We start from the raw sequence: 26,008 nt of genomic DNA, 5'->3' as shown, positions 1-26,008 counted from the left end.
TCACACAGTCACTCAATGACCAATTTTGTGAGCTTTCAGGTTCCTGGCATCAAAAATGTGTGAATGGAAGCAGTTTATCCAGCAAAGAAATCTGATTGGCTGTTTGTGGCCCCGCCCCTTTAGTGAATTTGGACCCCAGTCACCCAATGACTGACTGCAGCAAGTCTGAAGCCTCTGTCATAAACAGTGTAAGAATGGCAGCAGTTTAAATATTCCCCTTTAAATGCAATAGGTGAATTTTGATTGGCTGTTGTAGGCTCCACCCACTTTCCAAAATCTTAATCTCATTCACCCAGTGACCAAGTGTGGCAAGTTTGAGAACCCTGCGATTAACAGTGTAAGAATGGCTGCAGTTTACATTTTCCCATTTAAAATGAATGGCTGAATTTTGATTGGCTGTTTTATGCTCCGCCCGCTTTTCCTGGATTTGTAACCTCAGTCACCAAGTGACCAACTGTGCCAAGTGTGGGGACTCTGGCTTGATTACTGTGAGAATGGCAGCCTTTTACATTTTTTCCATTGACTTGAATGGGTGAAATCTGATTTGCTGTTTGTAGCTCCGCCCACATGTGCAGGGGGGACGCGAGACCCCCAGAACATATCATCCCAGGTAGTAAGGGATCTGCATACCAAGTTTCGTTCAAATCGGTCAAGGGGTTTTCGAGTGATCGCGGCACATACACACACACACACATACACACACACATACATACATACATCCGATTTTATATATATAGATATTTCCTAGCTATAATAAAATATCAGTAAAATATCGCAATGTTTACCATCGGAAACCAGCAGTAGAATATCACTCATTTTAGTGATATCCTACTAGCGGCAGACCCTGTGCCCTTTTTTCCAGGCGCGCCTGTGGTCATGTTACCTCAGCTCCTGCAATTAAAATATCAGCTTCATAGAATCCTACCAGCCCAGCAACTACCGAGAGACTGCCATGAGGCTGTCATGTGACCAGGTGACACAGGGAGGCTGTCATGTGACCACCATCCCTTCCAATACTCCGTTCTCTTTACTGAAAAATGTGTTTGATAGACTCTAAACTTTATTCATATCCCTTAAATTGAAATATTACTAATTTTCAAGTGTTAATATGAAGGGAAATAAACCAGGATAGAGAGAACCAGTGTAGTTGGAATTATAAAACATTTTTCTTATGAAATCTTTGTTATGCGTAACTAGGGGTGTGGCAGGGGTGTGGCTTAAGTGTCCCTCTTTCTCATCTCAAAAAGTTGGGCGGTACAGTGCTGCCCATAATTATTCATACCCCTGGCAAATTTTGACTTTAAGTTATTTTTATTCAACCAGCAAGTATTTTTTGATGGGAAATGACATCGATGTCTCCCAAAAGCCAATACAGGCTTTTCTATTGATTATTGAGAAGGGAATGAATAATTTTGGACTGGACACTTTTTGCTCAAATGTAAATAAAAGTTGAGAAATGTTTTTTCCCCACAATAATGCCTCTTGTACATTGTCTTATCTTTTGGGAGACACCTATGTTGTCATTCCCCGTCAAAAAAAATATGACATACTGGTTGAATGAAAGTCACTTAAAGTCATAATTTGCCAGGGGTATGAATAATTCTGAAAGTGTAAATTTGTGTCCATTTAAAAGGTGTTTCTATGGAAGGTCTATGGAATCCTTTTGAGGAGTCTGGAGACAGCGCAACTGTATATGGTGGAGGTGTCATGTGACCAGGTGACATATTATTCCCAGAGCTGGTTACTTAAAGGGAAGGTTCAAGCAAAAAAAAAAAAATGAGATTCACTTACCTGGGGCTTCTACCAGCCCCATGTAGCCATCCTGTGCCCTCGTAGTCACTCACTGCTGCTCCAGTTCCCCGCTGGCAGCTTTCTGACCTCGGAGGTCAGGGCCACATTGCATACATTTTTACGCATTCCAGCTAGTGCCGGAACAAAAATTTACGCGTTTCACCACTAACGCGTAAAAATGTATGTGTTAATGTTCCTGCACTAGCGGGAATGTGTAAAAATGTACGCAATTTGGCCCTGACCTCCGAGGTCAGAAAGCTGCCAGCGGGGGACTGGAGCAGCAGTGTGTGACTACGAGGGCACAGGATGGCTGCATGGGGCTGGTAGAAGCAGAACTAGCTGCCAGCAGGGGACTGGAGCAGCAGTGAGTGACTACGAGGGCACAGGATGGCTGCAGGGGGCTGGTAGAAGCAGAACTAGCTGGTGGCGGGGGACTGGAGCATCAGTGAGTGACTACGAAGGCACAGGATGGCTGCATGGGGCTGGTAGAAGCAGAACTAGCTGCCAGCGGGGGACTGGAGCAGCAGTGAGTGACTACGAGGGCACAGGATGGCTGCATGGGGCTGGTAGAAGCAGAACTAGCTGCCAGCGGGGGACTGGAGCAGCAGTGAGTGACTACGAGGGCACAGGACGGCTGCAGGGGGCTGGTAGAAGCAGGACTAGCTGGCGGCGGGGGACTGGAGCAGCAGTGAGTGACTACGAGGGCACAGGACGGCTGCAGGGGGCTGGTAGAAGCAGGACTAGCTGGCGGCGGGGGACTGGAGCAGCAGTGAGTGACTACGAGGGCTCAGGATGGCTGCATGGGGCTGGTAGAAGCAGGACTAGCTGGCGGCGGGGGACTGGAGCAGCAGTGAGTGACTACGAGGGCGCAGGATGGCTGCATGGGGCTGGTAGAAGCCCCAGGTAAGTGAATCTCATTTTTTTTTTTTGCTTGGACCTTCCCTTTAATGACCTCCCCCAGTCTCCCATCTTCTGCTTTTATCGTGTTATAAGCTTCTTGTAGCGCTGTAAGGCACTTGTCCATCCGCTATCATTAATGAGCATATGCTATATGTGCCGGATATGAAATATTTATCACCCGGTCTGTAAATAACATCAGGGCCGCTCTCTCCTTCATCCTCAAAGGATGGCTCAGCTACAGGGCTAAACACGGCTCGCTCTTAAAAATTAATCAGTACAGACGGGTGCTTCTTCCACTGCAGATAAACGCCACAGGGCAGAAAACCGCGCGGCCTCCTCCATCCTCCACTGTCCACATTAACTCCTGGGAGGACGGAGGCTTGGATGCAGAGAATTCAAGGGACAGGCCACTTTTACTAACAAATGGCTATAAATTGTCATCAAGGATGCACAAATATTATGTATTTATATAGCACTGACATAATCTGCAGCACTTTACAGAGTACATAGTCATGTCACTGACTGTCCTCAGAGGAGCACACAATCTAATCCTACCATAGTCATAGTCTAATGTCCTCCCATATTATTATTATGTATTTATATAGCACTGACATCTTCTGCAGCACATTACAGAGTACATAGTCATGTCACTGACTGTCCTCAGAGGAGCTCACAATCTAATCCTTAGTTACTAAAGTCATATGTCCTAATATTATTATTATTATTATTATTATGTATTTATATAGAACAGCACTGACATCTTCTGCAGCACATTACAGAGTACATAGTCATGTCACTGACTGTCCTCAGAGGAGCTCACAATCTAATCCTTACTAAAGTCATATGTTCTATATTATTATTATTATTATTATTTATTTATAAAGCACTGACATCTTCTGCAGCACTTTACAGAGTACATAGTCATGTCACTGACTGTCCTCAGGGGAGCTCATATTCTAATGCCTACCAGTCCTATGTTCGTTGTAGTCTTGGGCCAATTTAGGGGAAAGCCAATTAAAAAAAGACACTGAACCAAAAAACAAAAAACAAACAAACAAAAAAAAAAGATATAATGAATTGGTTGTGTAGTACAGATTAGTAGCAAAGAAAATATTCTCATATTTTTTATTTTTATTTTCAGTTATATAGTTTGTTTTTTTTTCTTCTTAGAACATTGCATAATTCTCTAATATTTGTCGTTTACACACTACTCAGCATTCTAAGGGCTTGATTCACAAGAGTGCTAACTGTTAGCACGGCCGTTTTCCACGTGAAATCATTATCATTTGCGCGCCGAGATGTTTAATTGTGCGTGAAAATTTGCAATCGCGCGCAAACGCAAAAATTCAAAAATATGAGTTTTCACAAAGTTTGCTGCTAAACTGCTTTTAGATCTTTGTTTCAGTTTATGTGATGTACTGAAATATTATTATAAGCACTTCATACGTTTCAAAGGCTTTTATTGACAATTACAGGAGATTTATGCAAAGAGTCCGTATTTGCAGTGTTGGCCCTTCTTTTTCAGGACCTCTGCAATTCGACTGGGCATGCTCTCAATCAACTTCTGGGCCAAATCCTGACTGATAGCAACCCATTCTTTCATAATCACGTCTTTGAGTTTCTCAGAATTAGTTGGTTTTTGTTTGTCCATCCGCCTCTTGAGGAATGACCACAAGTTCTCAATGGGATTAAGATCTGGGGAGTTTCCAGGCCATAAACCCAAAATCTCAACGTTTTGGTCCCCGAGCCACTTAGTTATCACTTTTTCCTTATGACACGGTGCTCCATCCTGCTGGACAATGCATTGTTCTTCACCAAACTGTTGTTGGATGGTTGGAAGAAGTTGCTGTTGGAGGGTGTTTTGGTAACACTCTTTATGGTACGTACCATTCTTTATTCATGGCCGTTTTTTGGGCAAAATTGTGAGTGAGCCCGCTCCCTTGGATGAGAAGCAACCCCAGGTAGCAGCCAGGATGGGGGAGCAGCGGGCACAGCGGTGGGTGGGGGTGGGGGGGGGGTGTTGAGTCGGACCCCCCCTCTCACACCTGCGGCTCCCTGACTGCGCTTCCCCACCAGCTACTTTGCCTGCATTTAAGTCATTAGCGCAGCAAGTGGGCCTTGGAAGCGATGACTCAACTTCCTTCTTCCATCCCAGCGTGCGTTCCACCGTTCGCCTCACTTCCTGCAATGCCACCCACTGAATGACCAGTGACAAGAGTAGTGGAACGCTCCGGGAGGCAAAACGTCTACAACCAGCCCTGCTTGACAGCACTGATTGTGACTCAGCTATGATAATCAAATCGGATGGTCGATTGCCTGATAGATATATGGCCAACTTAACAGATGTGAACGGCTGTAATGCGCTCTGTACAGCACAGCATAACACATCAATGGGATGAATACATCTACAGGAAATATAAAAATAAAAAATGCCCACGCCTCGGCTAGAACCAGGCTCCTGTTCCATCGCTCCCTTTGCGATAACACGTGCAACCTCCAGGCTATTAGAAAGGTCTTCATTTTTTTTTTCTTCGTTTCTTCTTCTGCGCATTTCAAATATTTATACAGGCCGGTCTGATGAAAGGGAAACGCTATATTGGCTGTTTTATGAATGCAAATAACTCAGCGGTGCATGCACTGGATGCGGAGGCAAAGCGGTACATTCCAAAGCTGCGCTGATCGCTCATCCCTTTCCCAGCTAATGTATTCCTGTACAGAATGATTCTCCACACCTCCGGCTTGGAGCACGCGTTCTCCGATAGGCGCCCAGGACACCAGAAAGCCATAAATATCAGCGAAACACGTTGCTGCGCCTTGCCCTGTTTTTATGAATGAGACAAGCAAGGTGCTTAACCAGCCGGTAAGAGGTGCAGATGTTGGAGATCCTCTTTGCGAGCAGCTGTAGATAGCTCTGAGCACGGTTATTGTGGACGCGAGTTATAAATATAAGGTCCTGCCTATTTATTATGTCTATGCGGCAGTGCGAGCGGCGTGCAGAGCTACCGAAGATGAAGCGGTGGGCCCAGCGATGCCTTGCAGGCGAGAGCGGCTTCTGGAATCAGGTCCCAGCAGACAAAGGGGATGGATAGGTTTTCCTTGCGTTTGGACAGTTTGTAAATGAAAAGTAGAACATGGGGCAAGAAAATAGCATGTTGCAAAAACAACATACAGTCACCAAAGACTTCATTGAGCTCTCGGAATTGGAACAGTTCTGAGAACCGATTTTCGGATCAGAATTCGGCCGTTCCGAGTAAGATCAGGAAAAATAAAAAATTAAACAGTTTCGAGTGTTCCATTCCACTGATGCAAAAATAGGCTTTGGAAACAAGAATTTCCAGCAAACACGGCTTTAACACAATGGCTAGGAAAGGGAAAACTGGCTTCTAAAACAAGAATTTTAGGCCCATAGTGATGTCAACAAGATGGCCGCCGGGGATTCCCTGGTCCCCGGTGGTCACACTAAAGCGGCAGAACTGGCGGGCCCTTTCCTAGCCATTGTGTTAAAGTGAATGCAGGGCGAGTGTGATATGGAGGCTGCCATATTTATTTCCTTTTAAACAACACCAGCTGCCTGGCAGCCCTGCTGATCTATTTGTCTGCAGTAGTGTCTGAATCACAAACCAGAAATAAGCATGCAGCTAATTTTGTCAGATCTGACAACAATGTCAGAAACACCTGATATGCTGCATGCTTGTTCAGGGTCTATGGCTAAAAGTATTCAAGGCAGGATCAGCAGGACTGCCAGGCAACTGGTATAGCTTAAAGAGAACCAGATACAAAGAGCATAACAGATTTATACATACCTGGGGCTTCCTCCAGCCCAATCAGCCTGGATCGCTCCCACGCTGCCTTTCTCCGCTGCCTCTGTCCGCCGGGACCGGGTCCCGTCATTTCGGCCACTTGACGCAAGCGCAGTGTACTCCCTCCGTACTGCGCAGGCGCATGCGTAAAGAGACGGAGGGAGCCCCTGTGCATGTGGAAGATTGGTCGCGTCCGGCCGGAAGTGACGGGACCCGATACCGGAGCAGGAGAAGACTGAGGACGGCGGTGTGGGAGAGATCCGTGCGGATGGGGCTGGAGGAAGCCCCAGGTATGTATAACACTTTTTTCATTATTTAGCTAGTCTTTGTCTCTGGTTCCCTTTAAAAGGAAATAGATATGGCAGCCTCCATATTACTCTCACCTCGGGTTCACTTTAATGCAGTGTTTGCTGAAAATTCTTGTTTCCGAAGCCAATTTTCATATTGGCAGAACTATTGACTGCATTGACCTCAGTAGAAAATGCCTTCAGAGCACAAAAATATCAACACAAAATTGGGTATTTGCCCGCAGAAAGGCGTATTTTGACTAAATCGTAATTTGGCTTTTTATGATCAGGAATACTAGGTAGTAGGCATGAGCTATGATCTGAGTTTCATATGAAACCAGACATTTCAAAGCTGCTTTGCATTCTACGTCATGTTCCCCATAACTCCAATGTTTCCGCCTTCCGGCTTTGAAGAAGGGAGTATCGAAGTAATGGAATGCGACATGGAGTGCAACGAAAAGGCTGAGGAGTCAAACCTCCCTCCCCCGATGAAACGTGCTCTCTGCTCTCCACTCTGCTGACTCCCTCTGTCTTTCCGCTCTTATGATTCGTGCTGTCTACTCTCCTCTGTTAGCTCCCTCCTCACCCCTCCCTTGTGATGAGTCATGCTGTCTACTCTCTTCTCTGCTAATTCTCATCACATCCTCCCTTGTGATGAGTCATGCTGTCCGCTCTTCTCTTTGCTAACTCCCTCCTCAACTCCTGCCTTTTGATGAGTCGTGCTGTCTGCTCCCTGTTTATCTGATCCCTCCTCCGCTCTACAAATAGCTACACCCTTCTGTCTGCTCTCCTTACTGGCGTAACAATAGGGCCTGCAGCCCCTGCCACCATGGGGGGGGAGGGGGACCTGGGCCCCCCTCGGGGCCGTTTTGGGGGCTGGAGGGGTCGCAGCATGAGGGGAAAGCCATGCTGCACTTCAGCGGGGAGGGGGGAGCGCATGGAAGGTATGTATCTGCCGCTGCCCGCCGCCTGCATACACAAACTATTCAACGCTGGAGGGGAGCGCAGAGGGGAGAGCCCGAGGTGAGGGGGGGGGGGGGGACCTTCCCCCCTCCCTGCCGAAGTGCAGCATGGCTTTCCCCTCATGCTGCGACCCCTCCAGCCCCCCAAACGGCCCCAAGCGGGCCCCGAGGGGGGGGGGCTTAGTATTTCTGCAGGGGGGCCCGGTGGGACCTTGTTACGCTCCTGGCTCTACTCACTTCCTTCTCATGAGTCATGCTGCTTACTTTCCTGTGTGCAGTCATTTATACTTCTCAGGCTCTCGTTGTCAATGATGACCAAGGGCTTTATACTGAAAAAGGATTGGACACAGAGCAGCTGTCTTGTGTCTGCACACCAAAGCAGAGGCAGCATGACTCATACTCAACTGCAATTCTTCTCAACTTCAGGGGTCATATGACTCCACTTTATAAGCGGACTGCATACCTCCCAACTTTTTGAGATGAGAAAAAAGGGACACTTAACCAGCTGAGCGGTCTGGACGAGCTCAGCTCGTCCAACACCGCCAGCGGCTGCCGCTCAGGCCCTGCTGGGCCGATTTTAATGAAATAAAAAGCAGCACACGCAGCCGGCACTTTGCCAGCCGCGTGTGCTGCCTGATCGCCGCCGCTCTGCGGCGATTCGCCGCGAGCAGCGGCGAAAGAGGGTCCCCCCAGCCGCCTGAGCCCAGCGTAGCCGGAACAAAAAGTTCCGGCCAGCGCTAAGGGCTGGATCGGAGGCGGCTGACGTCACGACGTCGGCTGACGTCGATGACGTCACTCCGCTCGTCGCTATGGCGACGATATAAGCAAAACAAGGAAGGCCGCTCATTGCGGCCTTCCTTGTTTATTCTGGGCGCCGGAGGCGATCGGAAGATCGCCTCCGGAGCGCCCTCTAGTGGGCTTTCATGCAGCCAACTTTCAGTTGGCTGCATGAAATAGTTTTTTTTTTATTTAAAAAAAACCCTCCCGCAGCCACCCTGGCGATTTAATCAGAACGCCAGGGTGGTTAAGCCATGCCCCTGCCACACCCCTGGCCACACCCTCACCACGCCTCTAGTCACGCATACCATAATGATTTCATAAGAAATATATGTTGTTTTATAATTCTAACCACACTGGTCCTTTCTATCCTGGTTCATTTTCCTTCATAGTAACATTTTAAAGTTAGTAATATATCAATTTATAGGTTGGGAATAAAGTTTAGAGTCAATCAAACACATTTTTAGTATAGAAATATATATATTTACATAGAAAGAGGGACAAAGTCCTGAAAGAGGGACAAATGAGGGTGAAAGGGTGAGGGACAGAGGGACAGCGCTCCCAAAGAGGGACTGTCCCTCCGAAAAAGGGACAGTTGGGAGCTATGGGACTGCCTTGCTTCAGTGCTGGTTCATAGTGTTGTCCGGATCATGAACGATTCGGATCTTAGATCCGAATCTATTTTATGAGTCGATCATCCGAATCATCAAAATGAGTGATTCGGATCGCAAAAAGGGGCGGGGCCAGGAGCGACACGCCCCCTCTCAGCGGGCAGCGGGGTCCTGGAAGCAGAGCAGGGATGGATCGCTGAGTTGGAGGGGAGCCAGCCTTGCAGCCACACAGGTAGATGAGAGAGGTAGAGGGGACATGGGTGCCACTGCCAGATATGTGTAGAGCACACATACTGGCTATAACGTGCTGCTCATTATAGGCTGGCTGTTCCGTAGTGCTGCACAGTGATCACATTGGAAGCTTTTGGCTCAGCACAGCTCAGTAACTTTGCAGGCACTGTGATTGCAGCGTAATATAATCCTCCTGCACTCGGCACTAAACAGCTGCACTTATCTTCGGGGAATGCTTTCTTTCACTGTGCGACGTTTGCATTGAAAGTACACAGATGAGCATATAGGTGAAATATATGTAAAGCATATGATTGCAGCATGTGGGTATTGTGTGCAAACAAACATTTCTGCTCTCTGCTCGTCCCTCCTCCCTTCTCTGTCCACTCCCTGCCCTCTGTCCATCTTCTCCCCTTCTCTGTGTGTCCACCCCCCTCCCCTTCTCCTGTCCACAGACCTGTCCTGCTAGTCATTTCACCCCCGAATGCTTCCCTAGTAAAATGATCCGAGATTCGGATCAAAGATCCGGATCTCTTCAATGATCCGATTCGAATCATCCGGATCATTGAAAAGATCCGAACTTCCCATCTCTACTGGTTCATCCCAATATTGTCTCATCCTGGAGCTGCATCCTTCTCCTATAGCATGGGAGGGTGAGTGCACAGCCCACCTTCACACCCATCTCACAGCCCACTCAGTTCCTCCCATAATGCCCTGCCCCACTGTATCACATCATCTCTGTGTTTGACAGAATGGGGTGGGGTAGTTCATGGTTGCGATATGGAATGGGGTTGGTTTAGGAGTTATAGAACACTTCTTGCTGTTGTGCTGGTAAGAGAGTATAAAAATTACTATTTGTATAAAACAACAGCACCAGACATTTTTTGCAGCACAGACTTCCAGTGCTGTTAGCTGCAACCTTCTAAAAGGGTTCAGTCTGAGATCCCCCCCCCCCCCCCCCCCACGCAGCCTGAAAAGCATGATGCAAGCCAAGCAGAAGAGGCTCCACCCACAGAAACTGTTATGCCCCTCCTCCCTGAATGGCACAGAGCTAAGCAACAAACCCACCCACAGGGCTCACTGTTAGCACTTGCTTTAACCTCCCTAGCGCTATGATAATTTCCAGATTTAGAGCCTAAAAGCAGTGCAGAGCTGCGGATTTCTGTCCTGAGCCTGACTCGGGATTACCACTAAAGAGGTTAAAGGATAACTGTACCCACCTAAAATGAAAAAAAAAAAAAAAAAAAAAAAAAAGTTATACTCACCTAAGAAGAGGGAAGGCTCTGGATCCTGTAGAGCCTACCTGGACCTCTCTCTCTTGGTCCCCTCGTTCCACCCCTGGGCCCCCACTGCAGCAAATCGAATTTAATGTCGAGGAAGGCTTTGGATCTCTTTGGAAGGCTTCTGAAATACTCAAAGACTTTGGAAGAGGAGCAGCTCCCTACTGCGAACAGCCAAGTCTGCGCTCACGCTTGCGCAGTACAGAGCAGCCCGTTTTCGGAAGTACCTTTCAATTTGAGTACCTCCATAGCCTTCCAAGGAGATCAAAGAAGCAGCAGGTGGGAGACCTGAACCAGTGGTGGAACGAGGTGATGCAGAGAGGAGCGGGGAGGCTCTATAGGATCCAGGGCCTTCCCGCTTCTTAGGTGAGTATGTAACTTTTTGTGGCTACAGTCAGAGGCGAGACTAGAAATCACTGGGCCCCCCTGCAAAACTTTGGATGCCCCCCCCCCCCATCCCAAAAAAAAAAAAAAATGAGAAAGACAAGCCAGCCAGGAAATTTAAAAAAACAAATAAAAAAAAAAAAAACACATACAGTATAGGTAGCCTGGTATAAGTGCCTCCTGTATAGGCATCCTGGTATAGGTGCCTCCAGTATAGGTAGTCTGGTATAGGTGCCCCCAGTGTAGGTTAGCCAGGTATAGGTTCCCCCAGTATAGGTTAGCCAGGAACAGGTGCCCCCAGTATAGGTATCAAGGTATAGGTGCACCTAATACAAGTAGCCAAGTATACATTCCCCAGAATAGGTTAGCCAGGTATAGGCACCCCCAGAATAGGTAGCCAGCAGTTATCCTTTAAAGCGGACCGAAACCAAACATTTTTTAAATTCAAAATATTTAGTTGCACCACTCTGACACATACAAAGATAAATAAACACTCCTTCAAGCCGATGAGCATTTCAGTGCATGCCTTTCACCCTTCTCTTTTCATAACTAGGGTTATACAGGTGGCAGCCATTAGCAATTCCTCCATTGCCGGACACTACCTACTCCACCAGTATGCCGGATTCAGTCCGGCAATATGAAAGGAAGGGAGGGGTTCCTCCAATAAATGTAAAATATTTTATATTTGTCATTATGCAGCTGAAAAAAGGCTGGTATTTATTATTATCATCTAGAAAATACATTTTATTTCTGAAATCTTGTATTTTTAATTTGGGTCCACTTTAAGTCATCTGACCAAAAGTCCTAAAAACAGGTATCTCACTGGAGCATCTTTGTTTGGCACAAAAATGGTAATAAGCTACAGGATGATATATTTAGAAGTTATGCCGTGGTTGGACTTTTGGAAGTTTCCTGTATGGTAAGCTGGCAGTAATACGCATATATACCTCTCCATTACCATCACGCTATTATACAAATGGCTCCGCTGACTGCCGCGGATTTGTCAGAAAGGGCTCTCCAGTTCTGCAGATAGTCGGACACCTCTGACAGGCTGACTTTATTACAGCATATTATTAAGCAATGCTATCCACGCTAAGCTTATTGTGCCACTGCGCCACCGTCTGAGGATAGGTTCTCTCGAGGTGAAGCCGCGGACATCCTCTGACTTATGAGAGGAATTAATAGGCTCTGTCCGGGTGGGCTGTCACTCAGAAAACCGAGGACGGCATACAAAGCAGCAACAAGAAGCGAATGAAGATTTGTTTATATGGAGAGTGCGGCTAACTGGCCTCAGGAGAGATGATAGATGAATGGAGACATCCCACCAACACAAAGGCTGAAAAGGAATCCAGAATGTGTCTTGGGAAAGGGCCAGAATGTGTCTGAAACTATTAGCTGCAGGATGATTGTAAACGAGTTAAAAGCTGACAAACAGGAGGAAGCCAAAGTTTGCACTTGTGGAGTAGACAGTGGTGTAACTAAGGAGCTATGGGTGCCGGTGTGAGTTTTGCATCTGGGCCCCTTCCCCAAGCACTCTATACATTGCTATTGAGCACTAGAACCATCCAAAGACATCTGCATCTGTTAGAGAGGTGTAAGCGGGGGAGGGGACAGCTGCAGTGTCAGAGGTGTAAGCAGGGGAATGAACAGCTGTAGGGAGAGAGATATAGGCATGGGAGGGGACAGCTGCAGTGTCAGAGAGGTGTAAGCAGTACGGTAACAGATTTAGGATTGGCACACCTTGCCGTGGATAGTTGGGTGTTCAACCTTGATGTAGAAGCGACATCAGTTCAGTACAAACGATTCAAGGTCGGTCGGCACACCAATTCAAGTTCCCAAGCACATTTATTGAATGCACAGCATGACAATTGTTTCGGGGCCACAGAGGGTCCCCTTCATCAGATAAGATATGTCTGCACTTATCTGATGAAGGGGACCCTCTGTGGCCCCGAAACAATTGTCATGCTGTGCATTCAATAAATGTGCTTGGGAACTTGAATTGGTGTGCCGACCGACCTTGAATCGTTAGAGGTGTAAGCAGGGGAGGGGACAGCCGCACTGTTAGGTGTAAGCAGGGGAGGGGACAGCTGCAGTGTCAGAGAGGTGTAAGCAGGGGAGGGGACAGCCGCAATATCAGAGAGGTGTAAGCAGGGAGGGGACAGCCGCAATATCAGAGAGGTGTAAGCAGAGGAGGGGACAGCCGCAGTCTCAGGGAGGTGTTAGCAGGGGGAAGGGAACAGTTTGATAAAAATGATCACTATTTAAAACACTTGCAGAGGTGATCATTACCAACATAACGTTAATAAAAGATCTAATACATCAGTTGAAGGAGGTACCCTTTTGTCTCTGAATTAAATGCAACCTAAAAACAACAATAAAAATGTTTTGAAAATAAAACAAAAACTATAGTCCAAAAAAAAAACCAAAATGGATCCATTATGTTCTATTTCTATTCTAGAGAAGATACAAGCAGCCAAATTCTACAGAATCAGTTTCCGAGGTGAAGTATGTTGCCATGCCGAGCAGGGATGTCCGCAGAAGTGCCCTTCAGTTCCTCCATGTGGCATTTTTCTGCAATTTATGCATGAAGCATACTTCTGTTTCAAGTTTATGTAAGTTCCATCAACCAGCTGAGAGTTCCCAGCTGCCATTGCAAAAGTGTGATATACACACACACTTACCACCCAAGTATTACCTAGCCGTACTTTTCACTATAAAACTCCCTGGAAGAGAGATATTTAATACAAATTATATGCATCATAGAAAGTCATTTCCTGTTGATTTTGGTTGGCTCACTTTCAATCTGCAAACAATCTGCATTAAGGTTGCATGCAATACGCAGTTATTTGCATCTCATTGACCATCGCAAAGAAATCTTGTACAGTTAGTCATTAAATGTATCACCTAAACAACTTTTGTTGTTATGTCTTCGGATTCTCTCCATGACTTATACCGGACCTCACGCAACTGGATTGACCGTCTCTATTTAGAATGGGTGTTTTATCGAACTGGCCTGTAGAGGGTACTGTGATACTGCATGACTGGCTAAGATGATCTAGACTGTTGTGGATTGTTGGTTCCTGTTTTTTTTCATGGCTAGAATCATAGAGTGAAAATGCTGACAGTTATCCTGCTAATTTGTTGTGTTGAGACTACTGTACCTAACACCACAAATTGGTGATGAGGATGGCTATGGTATTGCAATAACCCCCATCTTTTCTTCAACACTTAGCTGAACGTGTAATTCACTTCACTGCTTGGATCCAGATGTTTGAGGATTACGTACTTGCATGAAACGAGAATGGCTTACTTGATGCTACAAACTGAGTTTAGTTATGCTAATTCACTGCCTGGGAGCGGAAGGACAGCGTATATTCTACACTTTAACATTAACAGACAAAACTTATGTTTCAGCCCTCACTGCATTAAAGGATACCCCAACTGAAATGTGACATAATGAGATAGACGTGTGTATGTACAGTGCCTAGCACACAGACAACTATGCTGTGTTCCTTTTTTTCTTTCTCTGCCTGAAAGCGTTAAATATCAGGTATGTAAGTGGCTGACTCAGTCCTGACTCAGACAGGAAGTGACTACAGTGTGACCCTCACTGATAAGACATTCCAACTATAAAACACTTTCCTAGCAGAAAATGGCTTCTGAGAGCAAGAAAGAGGTAAAAAAGGTGAATTTCTTATCAGTGAGGATCACACTGTAGTCACTTCCTGTCTGAGTCAGGACTGAGTCAGCCACTTACATACCTGATATTTAACTCTTTCAGGCAGAGAAAGATAAAAAGGAACACAGCATAGTTATCAGTGTGCTAGGCACTGTACATACACATGTCTATCTCATTATGTCACATTTCAGTTGGGGTATCCTTTAAAGAACTTCTTTGCACCGAAAGTAAAGGTGGCCATACATGGTACAATTTTTCAATTAGATAATTTAGTTGGATTATTCCGTTAGATCGAATATAAAGATTTTTCCAGCATGTCTGATCATTTTTCCAGAAAAAACGGGATAATCGTTCGAATTTCTTGATCGAAAAAAAAAAAATGTTCAACTTTCATTCAAGTCGATCATTTAGATCGAATAAATGGGAAAATCGAACGTTTTTATTGTACCGTGTATGGCCACCATAAGTGTAATTGCCATAAGATATAAATTCCGACATTGAACATGACTCGCAAAGCTTTTTTTTTTTTTTTAAAACCGTGTTCACCTTATCTATGTTACTTTTTTAAGTTCCCAAAGAGCAAAATTATAATATAATTCAGGCAAGAGAAGTAATATTGAAATGAAGGTAATCAGGAACAATTAGGTGATAAGTCATTTATGAGAAGTTTTGTGAATAGAGGCCAATGTGGACAGATTGCAGGTGAATCCACAGTACTCTATATACTGCAGCATGGAGACATCTGGCAGCTATGCGTGAGTTTGGTGCTATAGCAGAGGAAAGAAGAGATCAAGTAGTAAAGAAAATAAACTCAAACAGTACTAGAGAGATTACTTTGTATTTTAATTGAATATTAGCATACTTTAACTTGACATTTGGTAAAAGAATCTTTCATAACGAGAGGAATAGCGTCTTTCCCCAATTTGAAGACTTCCCCCTGAAAATAAGCCTTAGAATAGATTTCGAGTATGCTCAAAATATAAGCCCTCCCCCTAAAATAAGCCCTATTGGTAGTGTAAAAGGCAGGGACACAGCCGGTGCTGGTGACCTGCTCCCTCCCCTCTCACCCACTTTACCTCCTCTGCTCCCGGCTCCCTCCTAAAGTCCAGATCCCCCTGCTGCTTATCAGCTGTAACGGAAGCTAATGTAGTCCAGTATCAGCGCCGCCTTATAAAGGAACTAAACAGTGATCACATCCTGTATACAAAGGCGCTTACCGGACTACATTAGCTGCCTTCACCACTGATCTGCGGTGTGAATTATGCAAGGCATAAGCAGCAGGGGGATCTATACTTTAAGGAAGGAGCCAGGAGCAGAGCAGGTAAAGCAGGTGGGCAGCGGGGGGGGGGGGGGGGGGGAGGAAGGGTGGGATATGGGAATCTGACTACTAGGGGACTCTGGTTATATACACAAGGGGAATCTAGCTATATACTAGGGGAATATGGCTATATACAAGTGGCATCTGGCTACCCCCACGAAATATAAGACCTCCCCGAAAAATAAGCCATAGCACATCATTTGAAGGAAAAAAATAATACAAGACGGTGTCTTATTTTCGGGGTATGTGGTGTTTATACGTCTGGCCTGTAGAGGGCACAGTGGTACTGCATGACTGCCTAAGATGATGTAGACTGTTGTGGATCGTTCGTTCCTGTTTTCTGCTGGTTAGAAGCACGGAGTGAAGATTCTGTTTATGTACTGTAGATAGTCGGTTAATCCTGTATATAAACCTAGTTTCGGTTAACCAGCCTCCGTGATTACTGTACACAACAGAATGGAATGACTGACTATGGAAAACGGTCGCCTTCTATAGTTATTTTGCTGCTTTTTTATATAAACTTTGGTTGATCTTTTAACACTAATCTAGCAACTTTTGTTCTTGGGTTATCAACACTATAGAGCATAAGTAAAGATCATGCAGCAGGATCCATAGGCACAACAGACTTCTGTGTAGCCTCCGCAATGCTCCAAGTTTATCCATGAATTGTGAGATCAAGAGAGTGCTTATGGATTGATCCTCAGACATTTGTGATATTTCTCTGCGCCGCATTGTTTGCCCCGACCGCGCTGTCTGACTTCGAGGTTACCGCCTGACCACAGAGAAGAATCCTCTGATTTCATCTTCTGGCTGAGGACAGTACATTTCATACAAACAATAACACTGCGGCCGGGGTCACCAGTCTGACTTACAGCATAAAGCTGTCTGGCGATGAAATGGTACAGCATGAGCAGAGGGTGGGGGGGGGGGGGGGGGGGGGAGAAAGAGTTGGTGTCGGGCATACAGTGCTGCCCATAAATATTCATACCCCTGGCAAATTTTGACTTAAAGTTACTTTTATTCAACCAGCAAGTAATTTTTTGACGGGAAGTGACATAGGTGTCTCCCACAAGATAATAAGATGTACAAGAGGTATTATTGAGGATAAAATCATTTCTCAGCTTTTATTTATATTTGAGCAAAAAGTATCCAGTGCAAAATTATTCATACCCTTCACAAACTGCCACAGTCTGTGGGAAAATCCAAAGTTATATACCATTCCAAATAGCCCAAGCTGTTCTAAAGCATCCTAATTACCCTGATTAATTGTGAACAGCTGTTTCAACAGGTGAAAAACAGCAGCTCTCTGCAGTTGGTTTGTGGACAGTCAGGGTTAAGACAAAAGAGCTCAGTGAGAACCTGCGGCTGTGCATTGTGGCTGCTCACAAGTCAGGAAAGGTTTACAAGTCCATTTCTAAATGTTTTCACGTTCCAGTGGCTACAGTGAAAATTATAAAAAAAAAAATAAGATATTCTGCACTGTGGGAAATCTCAGAGGACGTGTTGGGAAGCAAAAAGTGACACCTGTGCTGGCCAGGAGTACAGTGAGAGAGGTGAAAAAGAATCCAAGGATCACCACCTAGGCCATCCTGGTGAATCTGGGCTTTGCTGGTGGCAATGTCTCAAGGCAGACAATCCAACGGACACTGCACACTGCTGGGTTCCACGGATGCAGACCAAGGAGGACGCCACTTCTCCAGATAAGGCACACAAAAGCTCGCTTGGCCTTTGCAAATGCTCATTTGGACAAAGAAGAAGACGTCTGGTCTTCTGTGTTATGGTCAGATGGTCAGATGAAACAAAAATTGAATTGTTCGGTCACTATGATGTTTCCTTCATTTTGCGTAAAAAAAAAAAAAGGAAAAGCCTTCAACCCAAAGAACACCACCGCTACTGTCAAACATGGCGGTGGGAACCTAATGTTTTGGGGGTGTTTTTCATCCAATGGACCAGGGAACCTAATCACAGTAAACGGCACCATGAAAAAAAAAAAGCAATGAGGATTCTCAACGACAAAATCAGGCAGTCTGCAAATAAACTTGGCCTTGGGCACCAGTGGACATTTCAGCATGACAATGACCCAAAACACACAGCAAAAGTGGTGAAGAAATGGTTAGCAGACAACAACATTAACGTTTTGGAGTGGCCCAGCCAGAGTCCTGACTTGAATCCAATTAAGAATCTGTGGCAGGAGCTAAAGATCAAGGTAGTGGCAAGAACACCCTCTAACCTGAAAGATTTGGAGCTCATTGCTAAAGATGAATGCGCAAAAATACCAGTGGAGACATGCAAAACGCTGGTCTGCAGTTATAGGAAGCGTTTGATTGCTGTAATAGCCAATAGAGGCTTTTCTATTGGGAAGGGTAGGAATCATTTTGGACTGGACACTTTTTGCTCAAATGTAAATAAAAAGCTGAGAAATTATTTTTTTCACAATAATGCCTCTTGTACATCGTCTTATTATCTTTTTAGAGACTCGCATGTCATTTACCATCAAAAAAGTTACTTGCTGGTTGAATAAAAGTAACTTTAAAGAGAACCAGAGGAGGGGTTCTGACAATGTTATCTGCACACAGAGGCTGGGTCTGCCTATACAGCCCAGCCTCTGTTGCTATCGCAATCCCCCCTAAGGTCCCCCTGCGCTCTGCTGTCCCCTATAAATCACAGCCGCGCTGTCGACACGCAGCGGGCTGCGTTTACCTCTTTACTTTCACTCTCATCGCTCCCCCCACCTCCTGCATAGCTCCGGTCCCCGCCTGAGTCCCTTCCCTCCAATCAGCGGGGAGGCAAGGGACACGGGTGGGGACCAGAGCTATGCAGGAGGCGGGGGGAGCGGCGAGACTGACAGTATATGGGTAAACACCGCCCGCTGCGTGTCGACAGCGCGGCTGTGATTTATGGGGGACAGCAGTTGCAGGGGGAACTTAGGGGGGATTGCGATAGCAACAGAGGCTGGGCTGTATAGGCAGACCCAGCCTCTGTGTGCAGATAGCATTGTCAGAACCCCACCTTGGGTTCTCTTTAAGTCAAAATTTGCCAGGGGTATGAATATCTATGGGTAGCACTGTAGCATGCTCGGAAAAGGCACAAACTGACATCTTCAGTAAGCAAAATTTCCCCAGTGTCCGTGTGCTTATACGTAAAACTACAGGTATTAACTTCCGGACCAGCCTCGTTGAAATCTACACCCCCGTTTATGTCCGCTTATCCCTGCCAGGGTGTAGAGTAAACTTCCATGTTGGCTCGCACATGCTGCTCTGTGCTGACTGCGACGCAGCAAACTGCTCGCTCTTGTTAAGGCCCCAAAAACGACTTCCGGGTCGGCCAGGTCAGTGAGCAGTGCGCAGGCGCTGACCAGCAACGCACGTTCTTGATAGCGCACCTGTGGCCAGGAGCACTATGCGCATGTGCACTATGTAGTTGTGATGTCACGACTACATCGTGCGCATTCACAGTGTACTCCTGGCCACAGGCGCACTATCAAGGACGTGCGTACCTGGGCAACGCCTGCGCACTGACCTGGCTGACCTGAAGCAGCTTTGGGAGGCCTTTACGAGATAATGGAGGTGGACAGAGAACAATGGAAGCCTCCTGTGGCGGGGGATGTGAAGAGGAAAGCCAGCATTGGAACGAGGGGACCAGGAGAGGAATGGGAAGGCTCTATAGGACCAAAGCTTTCCCTCTCCATAGGCAAGTATGTTTTTTTTTTTTTTTTTTTTTTATTATAAAAAGGCTTCAGGATTAGTTTCATGACAGGTCCTCTTAGTGACCTGTTGGTGGGCATTGAAAATGCCTTTTCCTTGTAATCCTTGTATCCCTCATCCCTGAGCGACTCTCAGCTGGCTATAAAGCTAATGGCGCAGATGGTTTACGGCTATGGTTATACTCCGGGAAACAAAAAGATAAAAGCTGCGGATTCTGTAAACCTCACATTCAGCACCATGGAGAGAGGGGAGAGACAGCACTTCAGAACTAGACCCACACAACTACCGCCTGCAGGGGCATACGTATGAAATCGCCACAGGGAGACTTGGGCGCAGGATACAGCCGATATACGGCTTACCCTGCTCCTGCACAAGTCCCGGCGGCGGCGTTCATTACTATTCTCCCTCCAGGTCCACGTGGATGGTGGGGAATGATGCAATTCGGCATCCAGCTATTGCTGGCGGACGAATTACAGTGTTTTAAAAGTAACTTCAGCTCTGTCTTCTGACGGCGCCAATTAATCTATTTTTTTTAAGTGTATAAACATAAAAAAAAACTGTGGGATATCTAAGGCTGGTTTCACAGTGGGATGTTAAAGTCCCACGTTACAGCAGCCAGTAACGCAGCCTAACTCACAGCACTGTAAAATCAATGTGCTGTTCACAGTGCACACGTTGCATTAGGGTATAACGCTGCACGTTAAATGAAAGTGCAGCATGCTGTACGATATACCCCTATAGAGCTGTGTTAGATTGTTTGCACATGCTCAGTGACTAGCCACATGGCTAATTAATATTCACTGCACTGTGGTGACTCCTGGTGGGACTCTAGTGTTGTCCGGATCATGAACGAATCGTTCATTTGATCCGGATCTTTTTTGTGAGTCGAATCATCCGGATCACCACAACCAAGATGGCGCCTGAGTAGGATGCCTAGGCACACAGGGCTCCGGCTCTGCTAGCTTTTTCCCCCCTTCCATTTGTGTCTCACCTGCGCCGGGAGGACAGAGGAGTTACCCCTGCTCTGCTCATCACGGGGAGCCTGGGCGCACTGTGCTCCGGTTCCTGCATCACCCGGATTCTGCATCACCCGGATCGCCGCCATCATACCGTCGCACCCATCCACGTTGACCACACACGGAGCCGCTCCACTGCCGCGGATGCCGATGCGGCCACTCTGGGGAGGTCAGGCCGCTCCACCGCTGCACTCCAGGGCGCACTGTGCTCCGGTTCCCGGAACACCCGGATCGCCGCCATTACTCCGCCGCTGCCATCCACCACGTGGGCCACACATGGAGCCGCTCCACCGCCGGGGGAGGTCAGAGGCAGTTGCAGCCACTCTGGGGAGGTCAGGCCACTCCACCGCTGCTCTCCGCACCATGGAGAGCCTGGGCATGCTGTGCTCCGGATCCCGGTATCGCCGCCATCACAGAGCCGCAGCCATCCACCATGTGGACCACCCACAGAGACACCACTGCACAGTCAATGCCCTCCGTGGCTCTCTGCCGCTGCCTCTCCACCGCGACTGTCCAGGGTCTCCTCGCTGCTGGTGCCTGCCACTGAAGGCATCCAGGCCCTCCACAGAGGTACCTTGATCAGGAACCTTGCTGGGGCCATCCTGGTCCTCAGGCTGCCGGGCCCTAGTTTTTCCAGCATCTGGCTGGAGCCCACCGAACTGGCACCCACTAGCACCTTACCACACAGTGCCAGAGCAGCAGCTGCCTGCCAAGTGAGACATTTAAATGGACTGGGTTGCATTGCAATCTTTCTCTTCTCTCTTTCCTTCCTCAGTCTCTTTAGATATTCCTTCTCTTTTTCTCTCTTTTCGCTGTCCACTTTTCTCCAGGACACACGGCGGGGGGTCTGGAGCTGCTGCGGAGCTGAGCGAGCGCCACCGGCAGATGGCCACCGGCTGCTCCCCTCACACAGCTCTCCAGACTCCCCCACGCGTCCGTCGTTATAGCCAGTATGCTGTATATATATATATATATATATAGGTATATGCTACTTGTACTACTGTACCTGACTGTATATGTTGGATTGCACGCATGTGTTTGTACCATCTCCGACCCTGTCTGTGCCAAAAATAATTCCGGGTACAACCCCCGTTGTACTTGGCGAAATAAATGTGATTCTGATTGATTCGGTTCACAGTGGATGTCTGTCTGGAAGAAACAGGAACATACAGAATGTACAGTGCAGGGAAAGTCCTGTCCTGCTAGTCATTTCACCCAGTGTGCTTCCCTAGTAAAATGATTTGGTTCAAAGATCCGGATCTTTTCAATGATCCGATTCGAATGATCCGAATCCTTAAAAAGATCCGGATTTCCCATCACTATCCTGGAGCGGCTGCTTTGAGAGCCACATAACACAGCTCAATCTGACGTCCAACTTCAACACCACCATGCATTGCGTTAGGGGCACGTTATGCGACCATAACGTCCCCTAAAACGCAATGTCTTGGTGTGAAAGTAGCCTAAAAGTCATTTTTTAGGAGGACGACAGATACAATTGTTTCTCTTCACTTTGTTTTTACATAAGTATCACTTAAAGTGAACTAAAGTCGTTCGGTTTAACTTACCCGGGTATTCTTCCAGCCCCCTGTAACCAATCAAGTCCCACGCTGTGCCCCTCTGAATGCTGGCCAACTGAGCCCTGTTGTAGGCTACTGCACATGCACAGCCCAGGCGGGGCTGCAGTTGCGTTCCCCTGGCCAGGAGTGTTCTGCACCTGTGCAGTTGCAAATATAACAAACTGAGCAAGCACCTGCCTAGGTTGCCTTGTGGATCATCCACCCTGCTCTGGGGGAACCCCCAAGGACAGTCCCCCTGTGTTACTCTACTCACCACAAGGGCGTTGCTAGCCCCAAAGATCAGTGGCACGTGCCCCGGATCTATTCTGGGGGTGCCCTGGATGTTCCCCAGGCAGATGGCATGCTGGGAGCTGTGGTGCATCAATTGGGGGTATGCTAGGTGCCTCTTTGTGGGCATACTGGGTGCTGTGGTGACTCAATGGGAGGCCCGTGGGTGCATGGGAGGGGACTATCTGCAAGGAGTTTGTATGTTCTCCCCGTGTCTGTGTGGGTTTCCTCCGGGCACTCCGGTTTCCTCCCACATCCCAAAAACATAGATAAGTTAATTGGCTCCTCCCCTAAAAATTGGCCCTAGACTACAGTACATATACTACACAATATAGACATCTAACCATGGTAGGGACTAGATTGTGAGCTCCTTAGAGGGACAGTTAGTGACAAGACTATATATACTCTGTACAGCGCTGCGGAAGATGTCAGCGCTATATAAATAGTATTTATAGCCAGCACCGAAGCCAGGTAACATCCTAGTTATGCTTAAGTGACACTGCATAGTGTTGTGATATGTTTTTTTTTTTTTTTTTTTTTTTTTTTTATTAATAGAGACCACTGTTAGTTCATGTAATTTTGGCTCCACCCATGACCACACCCACATTATGGTGTGTGGCCACACCCATTTTCCAGCTGGAATGCCCAAAAGTGCCCCGGATCTCTTCCGGTCCTAGCAAGGCCTCTGACTCACCAAGTCAAACAAAGAAATGGTAATCCACTCAATCCTGTCTGAATCCTTTTCCCACTCTATACAAAACAGCAGTAGAATATTGTACAGTGTTAGCCATCAGTAGAAGCAAGAAATTTTGAATCATTAGGATACAATTTTAAAGTTTTAAGAAGAATAAAACATACTGATCTCCCATCGCCCACACATTTCTGCTTACGTGGACACAGTTTAAGTGATCTTCTCATCACTGTATTAATGGGCGGCTTCACATTGCATAAAGACCAACAAAAGAGACAAAATGTATTAATTGGTTCAAAACTGTAGATGAAGGTTTATACAAGCATACTAATGTTTTTTTTTTGTTTGTTTTTTTGTGTGTGTGCTGGTTTTTAATGCCACAATTTGTTGTATTGCATGTGCTAGCTGGATTTTACATGCCTCCTTTCTTTTTAGCTTATGTACTCTACCTAAGTTACATGTGAACTCTGGCTTTACAATATCTACGTGTGAACTCTGGCTTTACAATATCTCCTCATCAGCTGGAGTCTGTGGTATGTGTGATGTTTATTTACTATTTTAGCCTTTAGTATGTAGATCCTATGTCCACCTATGCATCTTGGATGTAGGAGCTACGTCCATGAAAAAAAATCTCTGCCGCGGCCATTCACGTGCGCTCCCGTGCTCATTCTCGCCGCTCGTTAGCCCAGAGATCAATGAATGAGAACGCAGTCTCTGTGTCAATGATCGCGGCATCAATGCAATGCCTGCGGTCATTTCTAAAAACTTGTTCGCATTGCTTCCTGGTTCGCATTGCTTCCTGTTTCGCATACTAAAAGCATGCGCAGGAAGCTAATGATTGACGACATCTTGTGGCCAAATAGTAAAATTACACATACATTTTTTCATAAACAGACCTACACAGAATTTAAAATGAACTCTCCCAAAAATACCCCCCCCAAAAAAAACAAACACCTTATGATAAAATAAATAAATTAAAAAAAAAAAAAAAAAAAAAAAAAACACAAAACAAAACAAAAAAAACACAAAACAAATAGTTGCTTTCGGGTCTGGCCGCACGTGTCCTGCGCAGGCGCAGAACAAGAAAACCTTGTACTGTGCAGGATGCTCCCATCGACATGAGCGGGAACAAGAATGCGCGCAGCAACGGCCGTGCCTGTGTGACCCTCTTAAAGTTGTAATTTATGCATCTAATGACATTTATGTCTGCAAAAGTAAGTTTCTCCTCTGCATGTCCAGTGTATAGAAGCTGTGTGTTTTAACATCTTGTTAATATACAAGAACTAAGTCTGAAGAAGGCCTATTAGCCGAAAGCTTACTTTTTGTTTTGCTCTTGTTAGCTAATAAAGGGTATCATCCTGATTCAAAACCTCTTGCATATACAAAATAAACAACCCCAAAACTTTTGACGGCAGTTTCACTTTAAAATACATCTCCAAAAATACAGAAGCCAGCGGCGGTTCATCACATCATGTGATCTCGGCGCTGGAATCTGGGTCATCGTTGGTGGCCGGTCAGTGACATCTGCTGGAATCTCCGGAGGGGAGGAACAGGATGGCATCAGAATAAGCAGATAGCTCGAGGGTCCTCCTGGCATGCAGACAAAGGAGCGACGTACACATCCTAAGAATCCCCCGCACCCAGGAGATCAAAGTCTCTGCATCTAACCTGGCATCCGGCCTGCCCAGTACAGAGCTGGCAGACCCGCCGCATGAATGCCAGACATGGCATCCAGATGGCACGCGGTGACAAGTGTCAAATGTGGCCTTTCCCTGGAGAACGAATTCTTCCAGGGGCAGGAACCAGACAATGATGGGGAGCTATAAATGTAGATTTCAAAAGGAAAGTCTGCAGCGTCTGTGTTTAGTGTGGAGGTCACCATCTCCTATAACAGAAATAAAGCGCAATCACTGGAGACCGGCCTGCAGTATGACCACATTTCATGTGACCATATAGCAAAATCATTACAGGGACGACTTCCTTCTTAAAGCAGCAGGGACAGCCATACTGTCCCAGGAAAAAAGAACAAACAAACATATATAAGTGGATAAATACTTGTTCTGCTTACGGAACAGATGTCTTGTGCTGACCACGTTTTGATTTCAGTGAATTTTATATAGTAAATAGAGAGAACTGTTCCAGGCATGTTTAATATCTTTACTGCCTCTGACTGAAGCCAATCCTGATGTCATTTCCTCCCTTGCTCTTTTTTTTCTCCTAGAAACTGCACTATCATACCTAACTTTGTAAACATGTGAGCACAGCATAGATCATATTTCAGCAGCTTCTGCACAGGGTTGAGGTGTATTTCCCTTCTCAGCCTCATGTCACAGTGAACTGCCCTCAGCCAATCAGTGAGAAGCAGGAATGTGGGAGGGGAGATAACAGGCTTCCCGATCTCCATCAGTGTATACCAAATAGAGCCAGACTGAGATAAGATTTATTATAGCAGAAACATTAATAATTATATTGGAATGCTTGCAATGCAGAGTCAGGATGTAGACTGCATAATAAACACAGAGCAGTGGATAAATAGAGAAGCCACCGTACCCCACTCAGTTTAGGCGAAAAGAAAATCAATTTTCCATCACTTTCATTGAATCCGACAGTCACTTGTTCCCAAAACCTATATATTGGCAGAGAGGAGCAGCATCAGAGGAGCGGGAGGAGAGGTGGATGAGACAGGCAGCAGAGATCAGTAGGGAATGGCAGAGAGGGACAGCATCAGAGGAGCAG

The 26,008-nt window shown here is 46.4% G+C and overlaps 1 protein-coding gene across 1 annotated transcript in view; it reads left to right on the top strand.

The window, feature by feature from the left end:
• The window catches only part of TSPAN9 (tetraspanin 9), a 397,258-nt gene extending 373,510 nt beyond the window's left edge, over nucleotides 1-23,748 (top strand). The window contains exon 8 of the transcript XR_011030604.1: nucleotides 23,708-23,748. The gene's annotated coding sequence lies outside the window, so the exon portion shown is untranslated. The remainder of the gene's footprint in view (nucleotides 1-23,707) is intronic.
• Nucleotides 23,749-26,008: the final 2,260 nt, after the last annotated feature.

Source organism: Hyperolius riggenbachi, chromosome 3, assembly GCF_040937935.1.
Source record: "Hyperolius riggenbachi isolate aHypRig1 chromosome 3, aHypRig1.pri, whole genome shotgun sequence".
Classification (NCBI taxonomy): Eukaryota; Metazoa; Chordata; class Amphibia; order Anura; family Hyperoliidae; genus Hyperolius; species Hyperolius riggenbachi.
This window is presented reverse-complemented; position numbering and strand designations above follow the sequence as displayed.